At 45.6% G+C, this 19,893-nt stretch overlaps 1 long non-coding RNA gene across 3 annotated transcripts in view; it reads right to left on the bottom strand.

Annotated features, from left to right (window-relative positions):
• Positions 1 to 1,478: 1,478 nt before the first annotated feature.
• The window catches only part of LOC109257162 (uncharacterized), a 119,692-nt gene continuing 101,277 nt past the window's right edge, over positions 1,479 to 19,893 (bottom strand). For 2 of the 3 annotated variants that reach the window (XR_002075918.2, XR_008417862.1), the window contains exons 2-3: positions 5,350 to 5,414; positions 1,479 to 1,591 (exon numbers count right to left, since the gene is read on the bottom strand). This is a non-coding gene — a long non-coding RNA (uncharacterized LOC109257162). Of the gene's footprint in view, positions 1,592 to 5,349; positions 5,415 to 12,315; positions 12,886 to 19,893 lie in introns of those variants that run through there. The other variant, XR_002075916.2, reaches the window with a different exon arrangement.

The raw sequence follows: 19,893 nt of genomic DNA, 5'->3' as shown, positions 1-19,893 counted from the left end.
GAATCTGATGGCATCTCCAGATAGGTAGTGTCAGAATTCCGCTGGACTCTCGGATGCCCTCCTGGTGTCTGAGAATTGCTTGGTGTTGTATATGGGGGAACTCCTGCACTGGACTTAGGTCTAGGAAACTTTAAAACAAATGGTGTTTGGGGAGCCTGGGTGGCTCAGTTAGTTAAGCATCCAACTCTTCATTTTGGTTCAGGTCATGATCTCATGGTTGTGGGATTGAGCACATCAGGCTCCTCCACGCTGAGTGTGGAACCTGCTTGGGATTCTCTCTCTCTCCCTCTTCCATCTCAAAATAATAAAAAAAACATTAAAAAGTCGTGATCACCTCATTTTTAAAAGACAAAGAGCCTGGGGTGCCTGGGTAACTCAATTGGTTCAGCATCCAACTCTTAATTTCAGTTCATGATCTCAAAGTTGTGGGATTGAGCCCCATCTTGGGTTCTGTGATGAGAGCTGCGAGCTGAGCATGGAGCCTGCTTAGGATTCCTCCCCTTTCTGTCTGCCTCTCCTCCGCTCTCTCTCCCTGTCTCTCTAACACACACACACACACACACACACACACACACACGACAAAGAGCCAAACCTTAGTGGTAGATTTAAAAAAGATGATCCACAGAGTTGTATTTCTTTTAATATATAAAAGGTTCCCTTTTTTTATTTAGGGTCAAACTGTAGGGCTCTAATACCAACCTGGCACATGTAGTAGCCAAAATAGGTGAAGAACAGAAGACAGAATCTCTCCATAAATACAATTTTATAATCCAATAAAATGCAACCAAGTATGAAGGAAAAAGAATCATGAGTTCTCACCCACTACTTTTAGGGGAGTTTCTTTTCCCATACAAAGGGAGAAAAGTCCTGAGGTTGAGTTTTCGAAACTATATTAACAGTTCTCTAATCTGTCCACTGATAAACTCATTCAACTTTGGAGGTTGGTACCATGTGCTTCCTGCTGCCCTGGACACTTCCTGTGGACCACACTCATCACCTGAAGTATCTGGGTCACCGGAAGACTACCTCAGTCCATTGCTGGAATTATAGGCTGAGTCTTGAGGCAAGACACACCCCCTCCTCTGCCCCCCAGCAAATAGGCCTTCTGCCCAGGGAGAGTCAGGAACCACAACACAGTTGGAATCAGAGAACAGAAATGACAGAATCAGAATCAAGGTACTTCTTCCTAAGTTCATGAGTGTGTGATTTGTTGGCACAGTGAAGTTTGTACCTCCAAAGGACAAGGTCTTCTACTCCCACCCTTTCTAGAGGCAGCAGCCACCCTCAGAACCTCTCTGATTGCTCTACCCACAGCTGCAGTTCCCTGTTCTGAGGAACATTCTTGCCTTGAGCACCATGTGGAACCTTGGCATGGGGCTTAGGCTGGTAGGGGTTGAAGGGAAGGTGTTTGCAGAGGTCCATCAGGTCAAAGGCAGGTGCTATAGGCAGGCACTCCTGTGGTGCCACATTCTGACCCAGAGAATTTTCCTTCTTGATGTAGGTTCTAGTCACAAGCCACATGAGGCCAATAGTCAACATGAGCGCGACTGAAGGGAACCAGCAACTCCAACCAGCAGGTCCAGGTCAACTCCTGAAATACAAAGAAACATTTTTTTTTTTTTAAAGAGAACTAAATGATAGGCTTATATTCTATTACCTAATGGGCTCTCAGAAGTGCCTTCAGAGATTTATACTTTTATCCCCTGTCCCTAGCATATTGCCTGATACATTAGTAGGTAGTTACTTTTTGAGAGAATAAACAAATGAACTGTTAATATTTTATCAAAGCCAAAGCTAGACTTGGAACAAAATGAATCAGGTAATGTAAGGACCTTTCACCAACTTTTGCTACATAGCTCCCTCAAGAACCCTATTCATACGCAGAGTTAACTTTGAAAAATGTCCCACATCCTCTTGTGATATGGAATCTAAATTGCCTAAGAGCTAATGACTAAAAGTCTTCCATGTTAGGCATATCAGAAATTTATTTTGTCTATTTTCTCTAAGTAGGCTCCATGCCCAGTGTGGAGCCCAAACAGGGCTTGAACTCATGACCCTGAGATCAAGACCTGAGCTGAAATCAAGAGTTGGACACTTAACCAACTGAATCACCTAGTCACCCCTAATTTTGTCTATTTTTAAAAAGACAGAAATCATTAAAGAGACCAGAGAAGAACAAGAGCCAGCTGTATTTCAAAATGTATTCTATCATCATGTAACTTACTATAGATCCAAAGAACTAGAACTAGTTTGCATACCATCTAGAAACTATCGTTAGAGCAAAATCCAGATGTCAGATTTCCGAAACTTCAAGATGGCTGCCTCACAGAACTTATTTCAACTTAACTCTTGTCACTGCCTACAGTGGACTGAATGCTTATATCCTTTCCAGATTAATACACCAAAATCCCAACCCCCAAGGTGATGGTATTAGGAGGTGGAATTGGGAGGTGATTAGATCATGAGGGTTGAGCCTTTGTACATGGGATTAGTATCCTTATAAAAGAGGCCCAAGAGACATCCTCGCCCATTTCCTCTGTGTGAAGACACAGCAAGAATATGGCTATCTAAGAACTATGAAGCAGGTTCTCATCAGACACTGAATCTGCTAGAGCCTTGATCTTGGCCTTCTAGCTTTCAGAACAATTTCTGTTGTTTATACATCACCCAGGCTATTCTGTAATAGCAGAGTAAATAAAAACATTGCCTTATCTGGATACTTGGAGGGTGCAGGAAGAGAAAAAACATGAAAAAACTACAAATTGTCAGTCACAAGTAGATTCCTAGCCATAAGAAATTCATACTGAGTCTGTATTTTGTGACATATTCAATCTTCCTTTGAAATATGACAACTAAGAAACACACACACACAAAAAAAACCCAAAGAACTACGCAAATAGCATTGCAAGTTCACCCACCTGCCCTTGGGGTCTAATGGCATCTTTGTTGAAATGTCAACATCTAATATGCAAAGAGCTAGACAAAACCTTTGATGTCTAGTTGAATCCTTTGTTTCACAGGGATATTTGAGAACCAAAGACCAAGGTCCCACAGCAAGTTAGCAAGTTGAGAAATAGAAATCGTGCCTATTAACCTGCCTGTGGCAGCACCAGGAAGTTTATATTATTTCAGAGGTCCCAAACGAATTACCATCACCAGCAATAACTCCTTAAAAAGGCTAAGGGCATCCACTAGTTCATTACCAATTGCTTTATGCCACACTGTTCAGAAGAAGCTCACTCAATCCTGTGCAAGTTCCTGCCCAATTTCATCTTTGGTAAGAAAATGTCTAAAAGGCTGAGTCTTGAGGCAAGACACACCCCCTCTGCCGCCCCCAACAAATAGGCCCTCTCCCCAGGGCATGACAGATGGAGCTCTGGTGAAACAACCAGATGTTCAAGTTAAATTCTACATCCCACTCCTTTGATCGGAGTCAGGAATGGAATCCTTATGGAAGTATTCCAAAGCTAAAGCTTGCAAAAGAAAAATCAGCACAATGAAGATCCTCCCAGTAAGTGCTTTTATACCACGTTCCAAGCTCTAGAACAGTTTCTGGACTTTGTATCCTTCAGAGAATGTTTGCTTTGGTGTTTGTGGCCAGAGGCATCAGAATGAGAGCTCAACCCTGACCTGAGGATGCTACAGGTCTCACAAGTGATCCCGGCAGCTTATAAGCATACACACAAGAGGGCATCTGGGCAACCAGTGCCTTTGTGAGGAGTGTGCACACACAGCGTGCCAGGCTGCATGGGGTATGGTCTTCATACTCCTTTTGGAAGTGACATTAGTAAGAGCCAGATCTGTTCACACATTCTGCTCCATCATCACAGAGCTCCAGGCCAATTTCACACTCATTCGCATCTAAAAATAGAAGAATAGACTACTCTGGTTAGTCTCACTATCTGGTCCCTTCTGCTGCACTATCCTCCAGACTATTCCAAAGACTCATCTTCTGCCTTTTTCCCACTCTTGTTGGTCTAAGCCACAACCCTGCCTCAGGGCCTCAGCATCATCTATCTGGAGGCCTCTTCACCCTGCTGGCTAGCTGCACAGCTCTCTCCCACATGCCTTCTCAACAAGGTTTTCCCTCACCACCTTTAAAGAACATTTCTCAATAGAACAGATCAACTTATCAACTAATATACTCTGCAATTTTCTTGCTTGTCTCCTAGCTAGACTGTAAACTCCATTGGGAAGGAATTAGTCTTTTAGGTTCACTGTTGAACTCCAAGTACCCAGGACAATGCCTGATCCATAGTAGGAGTGAAATAAAATATGACATAGTTAGATGAACTAATACAGCCAACCCTTCCTTAGGCTGGAAGGCAAGCATAACTCTCCCATGATGATGACTGAGAAGGGGCAGCTCTCCATGGGAAATAACATGGACTAGCACTGGGGGACTTTTCCTATTTACTCAATCCAGGCTGAATCTTGCCTAATCTTCCAAGCATAGTAAATACTGACTGCCACCAGCAGCCAAGAGACCCATCAACAGCTTCAAGAAAGGGGAATCTTTTCTCCACCTCATGGGTTCTTAGTGCATCCTCGATGAGGGTCCTTAGCTGATAAGACAGAGAATCAGGCACACTCACTGCTTGAGATCTTAATTAAGCATTACCAGAAAATATATGTGATATTCATGGCATCTTTTCTAGGAATGTTTTAGAAGACAAGAATAAAGGGGCCCCTGGATGGCTCAACTGACTAAGCATCTAACTCTTGGTTTCAGCTCAGGTCATGATCTCACAGTTCATGAGTTCAAGCCCCACATTGGGGGCAGTGCAGAGCCATCTTGGGATTCTCTCCCCCTCTCCCTCTCTGCCCACCGCTCTCAAAATAAATAAATAAACTTAAAAAAAAATAGAAGGGAAGAATAGAAAACACAATCTAGATACCTCTCGGTAGAGAAATGTTAGTTTTTGAAGAGACTAAGATTAGACCATAAAATTATAAAACTATATCGTAGACTGTTGAATTCATTAACTTAGTTTGTTATCCAAACTCTAGTCCTTTCCATCAGGTAACAAGTATTTGTTCTTGTCTGTATAAACATCTCTCTCTCCCATGAAAATTTAGCCTGAAGAGGTGGTTTTTAATTACATTCCCTGGGATGTTAATGGCTCTAGTTTACTGTATTTTACCAGGTTGTTCTCCCATTTACAACAAGGCAAGGGAAAGTTGTGTCAAAGTCTTATCTAGCACTCTAGTTTTAACACTTGATAGAATTTCCCCCATTTCGGGTACTTGGACTATATGTAAATTAATTAGGCTCCCCCGCCCCCACCCCAGATGGAATAACTACATATCAACACATCTCAAGTAAACAACCAAACCTCCTGAACATACTTTTCCATTCCAGTCAGCCTGCCCTCCTCATTTGGGGATGAATAGTAGTCCTTTTCTCCAAAGATCTGTAAACAAAAGCAGAGATTGTATGAGACCACCTTATTACAGCTGGTCAAAACTCAACACATTCCTACCAACTGATTGCGGAGGCTGCCTTCAGCCCCAGAACACAAGGGAGTGTTGTACCCAAAAAATCTGGTGCACAGCAGCCCTAGGTAGATAGCTGTGGCTTATTTCTAATGGAGTGTCTTTTTTCTGAGTAAACTTTAAGAACAGGAATTAAAGGCAACTAATCTGAGAAAAGAACCGCTAAGTGATAATTATCATTAAAGTCAAGTCTTCCAGGGCGCCTGGGTGGCTCAGTTGGTTAAGCGTCTGACTTTGGCTCAGGTCATGACCTCATAGTTCATGAGTTTGAGCCCTGCGTCAGGCTCTGTGCTGACAGTTTGGAGCCTGCTTCGTATTCTGTGTCTCCTTCTCTCACTACCCACCCCCCCCTTTCAAAAATAAATAAACATTAAAAATAAATAAATAAATAAAGTCAAGTCTTCCTGAGATAAGGAAAGAAACTTATTATCTTGTGCTCCCATTTTTTGACTATCTTTTGCATCTGCTACGGATCTCCTCCTTTTTAGTTATGAAAGAAAAGGGAAAACCCACAATACTACACATTTCACACTTCAGTGTGTGCACTTCATTTCTCGTATGGAGTTACGTTGTATGCACACAGGTTTGCAGATTTTCAGAGATTTGTATTGTTATAGTCTTTTAGTGACTGTAAAGGAGTCAAGTAGAGGGTACCATAATTTATTTGATCTTGCTCATCACTCATATTTCTAACTTTCATTGTGATAATCTTGTGATAAATATAATGATGTATGAGTTTTCCAAGTTCCATCTTTCTGGGATTTCCAGAAGTGGGATATATGGGCCTGAGAACCATTTGTTCTCTTGATATATCTGTTACCCTGTCTTCCAGAAGGGGCATGATCATTTATAGCCCTCTGAGCAATGTCTCATAACCACTAACACTTGCTAGATTGTATTACATGCCAGGCACTGTTTTAAACTCTTCATATTAACTCATTTAATCTTCATAACAATCTTATGAAGTAAGTACTATTATTCTCATTTTATAGAAGAGGAAACTGGGGCACAGAAATTATGCCAGATCTTTTTACAGGAAGAAAATTAGTTAGAGGAAGAATCATATTATCAACTGAAGGTGAACAAAGCAGAGTTACCACAATTACTAAGGTCTATTAACAGCCTAAGTCTGTATCCAGCCTTAGGAGACAAAGAGTGTGAGATGGGTACTCCTTTGTACGATCTCAGTAGCTATGGTCCTTCCCCCAAACAGCTCAGCAACCAGTTGAGAGATCCGGCAATAACACAGATATAGTAGTAGTATCCCAGTCAATTTAGGTCTTAGTAAGTTAGAAACTTTTAGAACTGGAAACTTTGTTAAACTCACATGTGGACATTATAGAGCTAAGAAAACAGATTTGGAATGGGGACTTTGTCCAAAACTCTATTAGGGATGCAGCTGGAACTAGAGCATAATCACCTAAACCCCAGTCTGACATCCCTCTTTCATGTGTTCCCTGATCCCAGGCAGAAAGCAGTCAGGGTATGGAGGACAGCTTCCCACCTGGTGGAGGGAGAGGAAGGCAGTGGGCCAGGGAAAGGAGGATGGAGTGGGGAGAGGGAGAAAGAGAAAATGAGAATGTGCAGGGGTGGGGATCCCCACCAGAGACTGCTGACCTTGTCACTAGAACAGGAAGGGTCTGTGGGCACACAGGTACTTAGTCCAGGCCTCATCTCCCCTCCTGCTTAATTTCTCTCACCACAGATTTTAACACTTTGAAAGGGTCCCCACTCAAAGACTCTTTGAGGAGCTCTGACTTAACCATCACTTTGACTAAGACGTCTGCCAGAGAGAGGAAACAAGAAACCCCTATCAACAAAGCATACCAATAATGCTTTAGTCTCATGAGCCTCATTGGGACTTTTACCCCCCGCCCCCCACCACCCTGCACCCCACCACCTGACCAGAAGCATGCTCTTGTTGCATTTATGTTTGCGTTTACACTAGACTTGGGAATGGATTCTGAGACAATGGCCCCAGGGTCATGCTGCTATTCAGCTTAAACCTGATAAATACAAAAACTTAGACACAATACACTAAAAAAGTATTGAGTTTGAGTATTTGGAAAGTTGAGGGGGGGTGGCACATAGCTTGAAATCTGGATCAGAAGGGCTGATTTCTGATCAATTTCCTGATGGGACTAGTGAAAACAATTCTTTGTGAATATTCCCAAACATACAGCCTCTCTCCTGCTATTGGCTTACAAGATGGCTTTGGAGGATTCAGGTCTGTAAACGTGATTCGTGGGTTTAGAATATATCTAATACTCTTCAATTATGAAACCTCACCTCTCGGATTATGTTGAAATGCTAGAACAGAGCCATTTCCAGAAAGTGAGAAAAGTATTATTATATCTTCATGAGTCACGAGAGAAAGTAAAAGAGAAATTAGTTTTGCCTTCCTATTTATATGAATCAAATTCCTATAGTGTTTCAAACTTAGTGTAGACATTGATAATGGTTTAAATAACAGATGAAACATAAACAACTCATATTCTGTGCCAGGGTACTAAACATTCAATATGCTCTGTATAATTAAATCAGTTAATCCTCACAACCCTATGAGGTGCTATCATTTCCATTTTACAGAGTATAAAACAGAGAGGTTAAATGACTTACCCAAGGTTGCACAGCTAGCAGGCTCCAGAGCCAGAATGTAAACCCAAGCTGTCTGGTTCCAGATGCTGCACTTAAGCCAAAGCACCTTGTGAGATTATACATGTGCTTGACTTTCTTCTCAGCCTCGGTTACTTTACATATAAAATGGAAAGCCTATCACCCAATGTCAAGATTCTTGAGGGATTAGCAGCAGAACAGTATGAACATTTTATATAGTGGAGTCTCACTTGGAATTCACTCTTTCTCCCATGATTAAGACTTATTTTTTATTTCTGAGAAAAACTGAGTCAGAGAAACAATCATGACAGATTGGAAGAGACCCAAGAACCTGCCTACTACAACCACCCTTCTTCCCTTGTCTGGAAGGTCAAACTCCTTTCTCTGCTTTCTTTGGTCACTTATAGCAATGAGAATGCTGCTCACAGTGCAGTCTAATCCATTTCAGAATAGGGAGGTAACTTTTTCAACAGTAAAAAACAAACAAACAAACAAACAAACAAACAAAACTTCCAACAGCTTTTCAAATACAACAGCTGCCAAGTTATCCCTTTCAATAATTTTCAAGACTCTCCTCTCCCCTTGATAACACTTCCTGGGTTACAGCTTGACAAGCTTGTCAAAGTTACTTTCAAAGTATGACATTCAGGCAGGGTATAAGTACAGCAAAATAAAGGAGGATTATCACCTCCCTTGATCCACATCTTCTACTTCTATTAATATGACCTAAGTTTGTGTTCTCCAAACAGTGCTAAAATAGCCATGCCTGTGATACCATATCTCAACTCCTAATCCCAATTACCTTCCACCCTCTAATGTTGCCTCTTGATACTAACTGACCAAAAAGAGGCTTTTGAGAAAATAAACACAGCAATAGCTCTCTAGGCCAAAGCAGAACATGGCCATGAAACCAAACTGTTATGGCCCTCAAGCCCAATAAATGATTGAAACAATCACAAGTCAGTGTCTCAAAGGTTTGAACTGTTCTGAAGTCCAATTCAGTCAACTCCTGTTGCTAACTTTGAGGCTGATCTGTTTCCAACTCTTCCCACCTTCAGACTCTATAAGATTGTACTCCTACCCCTCTTGTGTTTGGGCATGCTCGAGCATCACTTCTGGACCACAGCACTTAATGGTCTATGCAAGGCAGACCCCCCCCCCCTCCCCAGAACTCTTCCTCTTTAGTGAGGCAACCAACAGCCATCAGGCTGGGTACCTGAGGGCCTACGATAAGCAGAGGTCACCTCACCTGCCCAATATGACAGACTATAGCCTCAGTGAGAAATATATCTTCCTTTATTTTTAAGCCACTGAGATGAGATGGTGGTGGTATTTGTTACCGCAGTATAACTTAGTGTGTTCTGACTGATACAACTCCATTATTAAATTATTAAAAGGAATGGAGTCTCCCCCCAACATTTCCTAGATCTTTCTTATACCACCTAGTATCTCAGAAGAGCTGACACCACCAAATACTTTTCCTTCTTTTTTTCTCATTGGTCTTAATAACTTTCTTGGAAGTGAAAATGCTTAGGATTATAGAAGACCAAGTGTTAACTGATAAACCAGAAGGAAAACCTCATCCTAAGGTCTTAGACAACAGCTCATTCCAGCAGCTGTAGCAACAACATAGGCTATTACCACCCTCTGTGAGTCACTGCCCTCCAGCCTGAGAGATGAAGGGGCCACCTGACCCATGAGCCCAGAGCAGGGAAGGGTAGTTGAAGAAGAAAGGGAGAAAGATATTGTCAAGAACAAACTAAAATTCTATCTGGCCCTGCCATTAAGTTAAAGCTGTCTCTAGAAATAGCCCTCTACTGGGTGAAACTAGTTCATGGCAAGGAGAGCCGACCGGGAAAATGAGAAATTCCATAAACAGCCTCCCAGCAGAAACACCTCTAGCCACAGATGTGCAGTCACTGTTCTCATACAGGGCATGATGGGAAACAAATAGTGCCAACTTATTTAAAAAGTTACCAAATGTGGGGTGCCTGGGTGGCTACGTCAGTTGAGCGTCTGACTTCAGCTCAGGTCATGATCTCATTGTTTGTGAGTTCTAGCCCCGCATTGAGCTCTGTGCTTACAGCTCAGACCCTGAAGCCTGCTTTGGATTCTGTGTCTCCTGATCTCTCTGGCCCTCCCCCACTTGCACTCTGTCTTTCAAAAATAAAGAAACATTAAAAAAAATTTTTTAAGTTACTAAATTGCTATAATTTTGCTCTCTGCTCTGCAGAGTCCCCAGAATGCCCAAGTCACAGGACTGTGTGGGGTTTGCCTTCCTTTCCATGAATTACGTAGTCACTTCAGGGGAGAGACCCTCCTCTATCCCCCCACACTTGGGGAGCCTAGAGTATTCAGCACTTACATGGAGTACAATCAGCTTCCTGGGCTCCCCTCTGACCCCTGAAATGCCCCAATTTCAAACCATGGGATTTGAGGGAAAGAAGTTGAAGTTCAATGTGATAGGATTCTAAAACCTAATATTTTGGCAGGATGGGGTAGGGAGTTGTCAAAAGATGGAAAAAAAAACCCCAAAAACCTGTACCTATTTTCCAGGAAGATATTTGGGAGGGAATAACTGGTACTCATAAACTAATTGGATCTCCCTGATGGAAATACACAAAGCATCCAGAACTGAGAAAATGCCTCTAGAGCATTTTTAAAAGACTTTTCCCCTCACTCAAAGACCTTCTCCACCAGGATTCCACAAAGTCTCATCATAAGCTCTTACTCAGTTGGATTTATCATTGTATTTCCTGAAGTTCCTAAGAAGATACTCCAAGGAGAGGGAACATTCATCCAACTGTTACAAGCTATGAGCCAAGAATGTTCTGGGCCCTAGCAATAGATACACTAGTGAACACATCAGGTGACCTGTCCTCGTGACACTCACATTCCAGTGAGACACACAGTAAACAAGAAAACTCCTGATAGCAATGAGTGCTCTGAAAGAATTCAACAGGGTGATGTGACATTAACTGTTGGTGGCATCTGAGCTGAGACCTAGAGGGACAAAAAGGAGTCAGACAGGTGAAGGGCTATGGCCACTAACAGAAGTCAGGAGGTTAGGCTCAGTGCGGGATGCAGCACAGGTAAGTTTTCAGGAAGGGAAGGGAAGGCAAGCAAAACCTCGGACCTAGTCCTCTCAGGCATGCCTCCTGCAAAGCAGCACTTCAAACCACCTGATGTGAGGTTTTCAACCTTCAGTAGCCCTTCCACGATCATGCACTACAGGATGGCAGTCCCCTGTGGCCAGTCCTTCCCACATGCTGCTGTTCACAAGCAAGACTGTGAATGAGAAGGCATCAATGATTGAATTCTTCACCACTCAGCTGGGGAAGGAAGCACTGGGGGTTTGTGCCTTGTGTCCTGGGCTTGTGTTGGGACAAGGGTGTGGTCCCCAAAAGGACTGCTGGCGCGTTACCTGCGGCCCCACAGAGCAGGCCGTGGAGCCGGGTGACAGGCTGGTACTTGGTACCACCAGCTAGAGGGGCTGGTCCTGTTCAGTTTGATGTCCAATCCCGACTTCCTCAGCACTTCTCTCCAGGGGCTCCTCTTGGAGAGATCTGCTTCCCCAGGGGTTAGGTGAGGAGTCCAGGCTGTCTCCCATGGTTAACCTGTACAATTTCTAAGCCATTTCTCTAGCGTTCTCTTCAAGGGCAGCTGCAGACCCTAACGCTGTATCCTCCATACTTGGAAGGAACAGAGAGGACTTTGAGGGCCATTCTGAAGGAGCTGACAGCCGACAATTCACCAAACCATCTGACATAGGTTTACTCTACAATTTGGGGTTCCAGAAAGCAGTAGTGAGCAGGACTTCTGTTAGACCCCTTTCTCCATCCAATGCCTTGTTTAGCTGTAGCCTTGGGGCTATTAAGGTTTCATCTATGAACAAAAGATCTTCCCCATCAGGTAGAAGGGGAAAGGGGGACAGATGTCCTCTAGCCCCCAGGGCTTCCTCATCCATCATCCTAGCAGGCCCCTCTGCCCTTCTGCTACCCAGCCCCATGTGGGTGACACTTGTGTCTGAGATGGTTTCTAGCTGCCACTTTGGGGTCAGGACAGAGTGAGGTTGTAGGGAGTAGGAAGAATGAAGAGGGAACCAGGCTGTGGAAGACCCAGCTAACGAGTCATAGAGAAGAGCACTATAAACACAACCTTATTCGGACAATGGGCTTATGCTTTAGGGACAAAGCTACTCACTTTTCAGAAGGCTCTCAGCTGACGTGTCACCACCTCCAGAAACTTTTCACCTACTTCCGCAAAACTCCTCCCTTCTCTGGTTGACCGCAGTGCCCTGTGAGGCCTTGCAATGGACAGTAGTCACACGGTATTTGTCATGTTGCTTTTGGGCATCACTGGGTTGTCTCTAACACCCTCCTGTGAAAACCTGACAGTAGAAACTGGCTGCCTCCCAGTGGCTGCTGCCCAACAGAACAATCAAATGCCTGCTGGGTGGAGTGTGGCTGTGCAGTGTTCACAGCCTCTGCTCCAGAACAGAGAGGCAGAGATCTCAGGGGCTGATTGTGCACTCATTTCCCACCCTGACTCACACCCGGGAAGGTGATGAGGGAAGCAGACTATCCAATCCAAGGTTTATCAGCAAGTAAGGCAATGGTAACACCTGGAATACATGGCAAGGTCTCTAAGAGGCTCCTCATGGGCCTTCCACCATCCTGACGCAGGGTAGCATGTGAGTCTTTGCTGACTTCATCTACCATTTGCGTCTTCCTTACCTCTGCCCCTGTCATATTTCCCTGGAGCCTCTCACCATGGCCTCAGTTCTCAGAGACCTGCACTACTAATCCTGGCACCAAGTAGCTTTGAGAGAATAGGCACAGCCCAACATCTAGGCTGTGTGAGAGCCCATCGCTACCGTGCAGTGAAGCGGGTCTAGGCACTCCAGAATCCCCAGACACCTATATAGTGCTGAAGCAGAGCACCCTGAAGAAAGCTGGCTACAGCCTGATCTCCTCACAGACACTGGGAGTTTTATTCAGTTCTGCAGAAGTTAGAACAGCCAAGTTTAAGCAGACATAGCAGGAAAAGTGAGAGAATACGTGCCTCTGGCACTCTGGCTAACCAGGAGCTCTGAAGGACTGCCCCACTTACAGAACCAGATCCTGAGTAGTGCGGACACAAAATTTCTCATTTGGAAGGAGGGGGGCTCTATGCAACCCTTCCCTGCCTTACTCTCCAAAGAAAACCAGGAAGGGGTTAGAACAGCAAGAACTTACTAGAGACATGTTGTCCTGAAGGGGGTTATGGACACTCCTGGCACAGCAGCAAGGTGGGGACAGGAGTCTGGGGCTCCTGCTATGAGGAGAGCCCTGGACGGGCTGGTATGCTTCCAGGTTGGTACATATCAGCCTACAAACAAAAGTGCATCTTCTTTGAAAGAAGGCCTGCCTGCTTAGGCCTAGAGCAGGAGTCCACAAACTGTAGCCCTAGGACAAATCCAGTTGCTGCCTGTTCTTGTAAATAAAGTTTTACTTTAGAGGCGCCTGGGTGGCTCAGTTGCTTAAGCATCTGACTTTAGCTGCTGGCAGCTGGAGCGTGCTTCAGATTCTGTATCTCCCTTTCTCTCCCCCCACCCCACTCTCACTCTCTCTCTCTCTCTCTCTCTCTCAAAAATAAACATTAAAAATTTTTTTTTAAGTTTTACTTGAATACATTAAGCCCATTCATTTATATGAATGTTGGAAGTATTCTACAACTTGTCCTGCCCTATGCAGTAGCCACTAGGGACTAATCACTACATGCTTGCCCCACTTCATCTCAGACCAGAAGCAGAAGGGCAAGCCCAGGTTATGAACATTCCCTAGGAGGGCTCAGAACCATGGCTGGAACAAGATGCCACACAACCTGCTGCTGTGTGCCCCTACTACCTGGGGATGATGTCCAACCTCAGGAACTCTCAGCTCACTAAGTATTCCTCGGGGGTATCTAAGGAATCCCAGGACAGGACTTCATTCTGGGTCAGCTGGAGACAGAAGGAAAGGACAGTAGAAAGTTCACTGTTTACCTCCATGGCTCCTAAATCCCATCTTGCCAGAAATACACCAAGAGCAGTCTTCTCTTTTGTCCCTTCTCCTAGGGCCAACACAACAGATGTCAAAGGCAGAGTGGGTACCAGAAGCCAAACAGTTGAGGGTCAGCCCCCTCAGGCAGCCACCAGATGGCCATGCAGGTGAGGACGGTGGTCCTCAGCACTGGCTATGCCTTAGAATCATCTGGGAAACATGTAAACATCCAAATGCCTAGTCCCCACCCCAAACTAAGTCAGGATCTCTGGGCATGGGACCCAGGCTTTGGGACTTTTAAAGCTCCCCAGGTAATTCCTATGTTTAGCCAAAGTTGAGAAAATCTTCTGTATTCTCTCCTAACTTCAGCCCCTTAGAAAGGTCAGTGTAGACATGGTAGAGTTCTCCATCTTACCTGAATCAATCATTTGGATGATGGTCCTAGTGCTTGGCTGTCCCAGGTTGCTCATCTCTGAGATACAACCCCACACGGGGTAAGAATATTTATCATGATACCTCTAAGACCTAACTGGAAGATTTTATCTCTGCATTGAATAGTGTTGTCAGCTTTGAGTTTCTAAGAAGGCCAAGAACCATGCCCCCAGCCCTGACCCTTATGACAGAGTTTGGTTGGAAGCAACACTGTGTTGGAAGCTGGTGGAAGTTCCTTGGGGGACAGAACGAGGAGACTCAGCGGTCAGCAGCAGGGCTTGTCAGGGCTCTGATTTTTAGTTCCTCATGATTTCCTGTAGTTTGGGGGTAAAGACAGAAGTAGAAGACACCAGAATAGGGGCGCCTGGGTGGCTCAGTCGGTTAAGTATCCGACTTCAGCTCAGGTCACGATCTCGCGGTCCGCGAGTTCGAGCCCCGCGTCGGGCTCTGGGCTGATGGCTCGGAACTCAGAGCCTGGAGCCTGCTTCCGATTCTGTGCCTCCCTCTCTCTCTGCCCCTCCCCCGTTCATGCTCTGTCTCTCTCTGTCTCAAAAATAAATAAACGTTAAAAAAAATTAAAAAAAAAAAAAAAAGAAGACACCAGAATAAAAGAATGAATCCTGGTCTTAGGGGTGTCATGATTTGATGACTACCTCCTTGCTCATTTCCTCAAAGGCAAAAGTCCCCAAATGTTGTGACAACATAGACTTTGTACCCATTTTGTGAAGACACCTGACTTGTTTGTGTCCCTACAGGGTCATCCACCTGTTCTTCAAGAGCTCTTCTGCCTGTGGCACTATTTCTCTGCCTGACGTGTTAGCCTGAGGTCAGTGGCTAAGCCTTACTGGGCTGTACCTCCTGCAGCCATAACTCTGGAGGGGCTCCAGGAGCATTGAGGGGTTGGTAAAATATACAGGCAGAAATGTTTGGAGAAGAGGAAGGCTGTTCTCCCCCTCTCTCAGGGCTCTTTTGAGAAGTAAACATGATTAACGGGATGGTGGGCAGCATGCAGCAAGAGTTCAACTTGGGGTAGATATTACGAGTGTCACTCACCACTATCCAGGGGCTGGAAATCCACAGGAGACATGCCTCACAGTAGGAACAGGAAGCACTTGTTTTCCACAGAGGCCTTTTCTCCCCCTTCTCCCCCACTGCCTCACTTCCTCACTGATTTATCTAGCAAATAGCCCCAGGAACCTACCACTCTGCTTCACCCCCCTTGTCTGGGGTAACCTAAAGGGGCTCTGAACAAGTTGCTGATAATGCTGTTTGGAGGTCTGAGGCCAGCCCTGCCCCTCACTCGAGCATAGCCATGAACCACCCACTCCTGCATGGCCCCTTCAACCCAGGCTTCCTAAGAGCAACTGGGTGGCAGGCGGGCTCCCCCTGCATCAGGAACTGGATGGTCCCTGCATATTCACCTCCTTCTCCTAGGGCCTGAACGCCTGGCCGGATGTGGGGCTGGATCTGAAGCCTGATTGTGAACATGGGCCCGGCCCTGGTTCTGGGGAGCTTCAATTCCAGCCATCAGGCAAGAGAGGGAAACCCAGGGGAGGAAGGTGGGGGTGGGGGCTCCCCTACCTCTCCAAGCAGCAGAGGCCTGAGGTCAGACACAGCCTCCACTAGCTCCTCCTTTCAGGCATCCTTGGCCTGAGGGGCAACTAATGGGGCACCTGTTCTGCATTATCCAGCAAAGGGCAGGATGCCCCTCCACAGGTGGACTTAATCAGTACAGGGGGAATGTATGTCAAGAGCCACGGGGGATCATGTCAAAGCTAAGGGAGTCACTTCATCCCACCCCCAGCCTGTCAGCTCTCACCAGAGGCTGAAAGGAGAGGAAACAAGCCTATAGACTCCTCCTTATTTACTCCTCAGCAATCTTGCACCCAGACTGGGCAGGGCTAAGGCTGGGGATTCCCCTGCAGTGAAAACAAGATGGATCTGCAAATTGACGAGGGAGTCACTTGGTCCCCTTCCTCCCTGCCCAGTGCCTCCTCATCCATCTGCTCTCCTCTGAGACATCTGTATACCCTCTCCCATAGGAACCTGCTGGCAGGAAACCAGGGGCATCAGTTGTTGGCACCTTTGTGTGATTTCAATCCTTATGTCACCTCTCCCACCATGCCTTGGCCTCTGATTGGGACAGCAAAGCCTCGTGGCCACACTTTCCCTGAACTGAAGAACTCCAGGCATGGTGAATCTCTGGAGGAGATATGGGAGTGGGAATGGGGTGGGAGGTGCAAAGGCATCCTAGGGCCCTGAAACTGTATCATCGAAGTGAATCTTGTCAGCTCAGGCTCTGCCCCCCTGAAAGTATTGACATTCCTCACAGTTACATCCTTGGTCAAGGTCGCTCCTCCCTCCACCTTTCTCTCGGGGTCATCTCTATAGCATACAGCATGCTTACTGCCATCCATGCCCCATACCTTCAAATCCTTACCTCCACTCTGAGGTCCCCAAATATCATGCCTGCGTATTGGGCTGATTTCCACCCAACACATAGATCTTCTTCCCCACATTTCTGCTCCTTCCTCTAGAGCTTGATCAACAGTACCCCCACCCACCCTGTTATCACCAGGCCTAATGTCCATCCTGACCTCCTGAGCCATCCTGACCTCCTGAGATTCTCTCCCTTGCTTTCCACAGCTGCTCTACCTTGCATGACACCTGCTGTATACACCCCCATCCTCTCCATTCATTCTGCCATTGCCTTAGTTGGAGCCCTGGAACGCTCACTTGCCTATGGTAATATTGCATGTTCACTGTGACTTTGGGGACCCCTTGCACATGGTTTTTCTGCTTAAAGATTATTCAAAAATAACTTTGGTTTTTCGAAATCAATGTCATTTTTGTTATCAAAAACTTTCTTTTAGCTTTTTAAAAAATATTTAATTTTTATTTATTTTTGAGAGAGAGAGAGAGAGAGAGTGTGTGTGTGTGTGTGTGTATGTATGTGAGTGGGGAGGATCAGAGAGAGAGGGAGACACAGAATCCAAAGCAGGCTCCAGGCTCTGAGTTGTCAGCACAGAGCCTGACGCGGGGCCTGAACTCACGAACCACAAGATCATGACCTGAGCCGAAGTCAGATGCTTAACCAACTGAGCCACCCAGGAGCTGCTAGCTTTTTTTTAACATGAAGAATTTAATATAAAGAATCAGTAAGTAACCTAAATTTATGGACTCTATCACCACTAATTATCATTCAGAGATAATTTTCAGCAAGTAGAGCTTTTAAAGGTCAAGAGCCAAGCACTTTCAGGTGCCATTAAATATATATTCTGTCTTCAACCATGTTTAAGTGGCACATTGCTCATTCAGGGACATTAAATACATTCACATTGTTGTGCAATGACCACCACATCCATCCACGAACTCTCTTCATCTTGCAAAGCTGAAACTCTGTACCCATGAAACACTAACTCCCCATTTCCTCCCTTTTTGGCCCCCGGTGCCCTCCCTTCTACTTTCTGTCTCAAGGAGTTTGACTGCTTTAGGTACTTGCTATAAGTGGAGTCATCTGAAGCCTGATGAATCCATCTCAAGCCTTTGGCTTTGACCTCTCCTTTTGCCTGTAATGCCCTCTCGTGACTTTCAGACTCCCACTCATCCTTTAAAATCCAGTGGGTCTCCTCCTCTGAAGCATTCCTTGACAATCAAGGTCAAGTTCATAACCACCCTCCCACCCCTTGGCATTCCCCACTGACCTAGCAAATACTTCAGTTTGCAGGTATTTACTTACATAGACGGAGCTCTATGAGGCCAGAGACCTTGTGTCTTTTGTTCATCACCATGGCCTCAGCACCACGCAAAGCCAGGCTCATTAACTGAATGATGACCCTGTCTCTTCCTCAGCTCCATCAATCAAAGACCAACAGATGCCCTGGGGTACCATCCAGGACCTCTCTACTGCCCTGGGTTCACAACCTTTGTTTTTCATTTCACTGGGTTGGGAAAGGACAGTTTAGCTGCTTCCCAGGGATCTGTGCAAAGTGCCCTAGTGGCCAAGACAGCTTCTTCCCCAACAAGTATGGTGACCTAACTATGGCCACTGGCCAACGTCTTTGTTCTACAGGGGAAGTGCAGACAGGGTGCCCACAATCAACAGATCCTGCCATAGATGTGCAGCACTAATTGTCTCCCCCCAGCCTGGCCAAGAGGGAGAGCATGTGAAATGCCTGAGTGAGGCCTAGAGCGACTCTGGCCTGCGCACACCTGCTGGCTCTGGGTTGGCCTGTGGGCTAGACTCGGGCCCGTGCAGTTGCTACCACTCTCCCAGTCCGGTGTCAGGCTGGTGACTGAGCCACTTCATATGTCAGCAGCAAGCCTCAACTGCTTGTTCCAGCTTTCTGTTTGGAAATGCAGCAATCTCCGTTAAACTCCACACTGGACAGAGGCAGCAAGTTTCAGATTATCTGTTCTGGAGCCTAACCTTTCTCTCTGAGGGATCAGTCCTTGCCAGAACTTCAAGCCTCAGTGAAGATTTATTTCTATTCAGGCCCAGTGTTGGAAGCTCAGGGGACAGGCCTTCACTTACTCTCCGGCTAAGAGAAATGCTTGGAGGCTGACGGTATTTCAGGTCAAGCAGCCCTGATTCTGGCTGGGGCAGAGGCTAATCTTTGCTAAAAGAGTGGCCAACGATAGATGGTCTGCATCAGAACTGCTGGGCAGAGAGAGGTTTGTTTACTAACACACAGATTCCTGGGCTCCACCCGGAGAACCCAATAATCCAGTTCTGAGCCTCTGGGGAATGAGGGTCCATAAAGCTCCCTAATTAACAAGGTCCCACCCTACTCCCAGGCCATTTGTGTGCTCACTAAAGTTTGCAAAGCATTGCCCGCCTAGTCTAGCAATAAATTCAACATGCTTCACTTTCCTGGAGCAGGAAGAGAGAACTCATTTCTGCCCCAGGGTCCAGATTTCAGCAAAGTAAGTGTCACAATCATTAAATCACCTCCACATGAATGCAATGGTCATGTATTTGTTTCAGAAACCCCATGCATGGGTGCACATGCATGGGTGTGTGGATAGGTGGTCTTTGTCCTTGAAGGGGGTAATAGAGGAAGATGCAAAGGAGGAGACAAGAGGAAGAGAATGAGAAAAAAAAAAGAGGGGGTCTCCAGTGCGACTACTGTACAAAGACAAACTAAAAGCCCACGAGCCTTTAGCCCATAGGGTCAGAGGAAAGATGAAGATTGACAACGGTCCTGGCTAAAATATAAAATTGCATGTTACAGCAGAGCTAGATCCCAAAAACATAATACTGAGTGAAAGAAGGTGTCACAGAAGAACAACACAGTAAGTTCCAATTATATGAATTTTTAAAAAC

The sequence above is a fragment of the Panthera pardus genome, unplaced genomic scaffold, assembly GCF_024362965.1.
Source record: "Panthera pardus isolate Hobbes unplaced genomic scaffold, ASM2436296v1 HiC_scaffold_25, whole genome shotgun sequence".
Taxonomy (NCBI): domain Eukaryota; kingdom Metazoa; phylum Chordata; class Mammalia; order Carnivora; family Felidae; genus Panthera; species Panthera pardus.
Note: the sequence above shows the minus strand (reverse complement) of the source record. Positions and strands in the feature narration are given on the sequence as shown.